We start from the raw sequence: 3,633 nt of genomic DNA, 5'->3' as shown, positions 1-3,633 counted from the left end.
AGCTGCGTTTTTCGTATAAAAATACATTTTACCCATGGAATCTTTAAATGTATAAGAGGTTTTATGGTAGAAAAAGTATTGATAAAATGTTACTATTTATTGCAATATGTCTTGTGTAGTTTAAAAATCAAATTCATATCTTCTTATGTTTTATCTTGTAATCACAACAATTTTGCATGTTTCTTATATAACCATAACAACATATACTAAATTACTCTGTAGTTTAATTATATAATTTTATTATATGTTAAATTTTCTAAAGATAATCTAATTTATTGATTTAATATTTTTGATTAGGCTATTTAAATCATTTGAGTTAGTCTTGTTAATATTTTCTTTAAATGTAGGATTATTACCAAAAAACATTATGAAAAGTTAATGAAATTCCAAAATCAACGTATTCGTGTAAGAATATATTTTACCCGTGAAATATGTGAACATGGTAAAAAAATTATTTATAAAATGTTAAAATTTATGGCAATATATATTTTGTGTGTTTTAAAAATCAAATTTATATTTATGATTTATCGAGTAACTATAACAATTTTGCATAATATACTAATCACTTATTTTAAATATATTATGATTTTTTTTGTTACTAAGTTTATTTATAATGATAAGGGTTATTGTCTCATTCCTTTTTAATAGCACATAGATGAATATACAATTAGAACGTATATTCGTATTTGGTTATCAATATTTCCATTTTTAATGAATAATCACACTAAATGTTGAGATTAATTAGTTTACATACTTAGATATATATAAATAACCACACCTCATGATATCCTCTAATTTTTGTCATTTTTATATTTATTTATGAATATATATAAATCTATATTTATTAGGAATTAAGTTTCTTTTAATGAGTTGGAGATAATTTAGGGGTAGTATACTTCTTTTTATAATCAATTATAATAACTATTGAAAGCTTGTTATTTAAATTATTATGGTAATAATACTAACATAAAAAATAACATTTTTTATATGATTTTGTTAATAATTTATATGTTTAATAAATTATGTGTTCTTTTTTTTTTGTCAACAAAGGATTAGCTCATAAGAGCCAATGGGAAGGAAAATTGTTTACAAACAAAACATTATGCGGAGAAGTACGCGCTTGGCGTGCCAAACAATCCGCATTTACATTTGCATTTCTAGAAACAAAAGATAAAGAGAAAGATGAAAATTCCTCCCTGTCACTCTTGATGTCATCGAGGTATGTCGAAAAAGCTGGCCAGTCATGAGGAGAAGACACCATCTTCACCAAGTCTGAACAGTCAGTGTAGAAAGCCACGTCTCGAAATTCATGCCCGATCATATAGCGCATAGCCCACAAAAAAGCTTCAACTTCGGCATGCAAGGGAGAAAGACTCCGTCGGAAATTCTTAGCCCCCATGTTTGGCCTCGGATCCTGAAGCTGCGTACAAACCCATCCTGCGCCGGCAAAAGAGTCACCCGCCTTCCAAGAGCCATCAATAAAACAGCGGTAGCCTGAATAACTAGCAGACAAAGAGCTTGCAGACGTCCTCAGCATTGGGTTAGAGCTAGGTTGAGTGGTAATGAGGTCCTCATCTGCACCCCCCTCCTGGGCCTGCTGCCAAGTTGTTGCCTCGCCTTCCGCCACCCGAATAATCTCCTCAGGCCGCTCAACTTCATTCACAAAAATAATATAATTTTGACTTGTATATTTGTAAGTAAATTTTAGTGAAATTTTGACTTAAAATAGTATGTAATTATTTAATTAGTTTTAATATATGATATTTAAATTTGTGTGAGAATTGATGACATATCTAATTATTATTTAGTTAATTGTTTTTTTAAAAAATATAGTGGCATGTTAATGTAATTAAGTAGAAATTTTAAGGGGTTTTTGCTAAATATGTCTCGAGCTCTCTGGCGACGAAACATTAGCTTTTTCAAGAGAGTGCTTCTCTATTAATATATAGGGGNAAGCGCGTACTTCTCCGCATAATGTTTTGTTTGTAAACAATTTTCCTTCCCATTGGCTCTTATGAGCTAATCCTTTGTTGACAAAAAAAAAAGAACACATAATTTATTAAACATATAAATTATTAACAAAATCATATAAAAAATGTTATTTTTTATGTTAGTATTATTACCATAATAATTTAAATAACAAGCTTTCAATAGTTATTATAATTGATTATAAAAAGAAGTATACTACCCCTAAATTATCTCCAACTCATTAAAAGAAACTTAATTCCTAATAAATATAGATTTATATATATTCATAAATAAATATAAAAATGACAAAAATTAGAGGATATCATGAGGTGTGGTTATTTATATATATCTAAGTATGTAAACTAATTAATCTCAACATTTAGTGTGATTATTCATTAAAAATGGAAATATTGATAACCAAATACGAATATACGTTCTAATTGTATATTCATCTATGTGCTATTAAAAAGGAATGAGACAATAACCCTTATCATTATAAATAAACTTAGTAACAAAAAAAATCATAATATATTTAAAATAAGTGATTAGTATATTATGCAAAATTGTTATAGTTACTCGATAAATCATAAATATAAATTTGATTTTTAAAACACACAAAATATATATTGCCATAAATTTTAACATTTTATAAATAATTTTTTTACCATGTTCACATATTTCACGGGTAAAATATATTCTTACACGAATACGTTGATTTTGGAATTTCATTAACTTTTCATAATGTTTTTTGGTAATAATCCTACATTTAAAGAAAATATTAACAAGACTAACTCAAATGATTTAAATAGCCTAATCAAAAATATTAAATCAATAAATTAGATTATCTTTAGAAAATTTAACATATAATAAAATTATATAATTAAACTACAGAGTAATTTAGTATATGTTGTTATGGTTATATAAGAAACATGCAAAATTGTTGTGATTACAAGATAAAACATAAGAAGATATGAATTTGATTTTTAAACTACACAAGACATATTGCAATAAATAGTAACATTTTATCAATACTTTTTCTACCATAAAACCTCTTATACATTTAAAGATTCCATGGGTAAAATGTATTTTTATACGAAAAACGCAGCTTTAGATAAATAAATAAAAAACTTTAGTTACATATTATGTTTGATACAAACAGATATTGGTTCTAAGATATTAATTTTACTTATAATAATTTTTTTTTAAATTGATTTATCCCGTACATAGTGCGGGTTGTTACCTAATATTTATTGATTTTGGTTTCGTTTTCGAACCCATAAATTAGGCTAAGGTACTACTCCACTAATCTATGGAGTAGTGATCATTGAACCAGACCGGACCACACAAAAAAAAAAACTCGATATATTTTGTAAGCTTATAGTATAGTCATACTCATACATATAGAGTACATAAATTTCAACTATCCATCAATTCCAACAACCACTATTATTAATGATCGAGAGAATATTAATAGTTTCTACATTTTTTTTTTTTTTAAATCTTATGCCAGTCTGCTAGAAACAAAATGGGATTTATAAAAAAAAATAACGTACTCAAATATTTGCATATCCAAAATTCGCTGTCGACCATATTACTACGAAGTCTACTATAATGGGATGACTTTTCTTTTTTGTTTCCACAAATTGGGATGACTTTTCTATTTGA

Source organism: Camelina sativa, chromosome 5, assembly GCF_000633955.1.
Source record: "Camelina sativa cultivar DH55 chromosome 5, Cs, whole genome shotgun sequence".
NCBI lineage: Eukaryota > Viridiplantae > Streptophyta > Magnoliopsida > Brassicales > Brassicaceae > Camelina > Camelina sativa.
The sequence above is the reverse complement of the archived record's forward strand: the minus strand, read 5'-3'. Positions refer to the sequence as shown.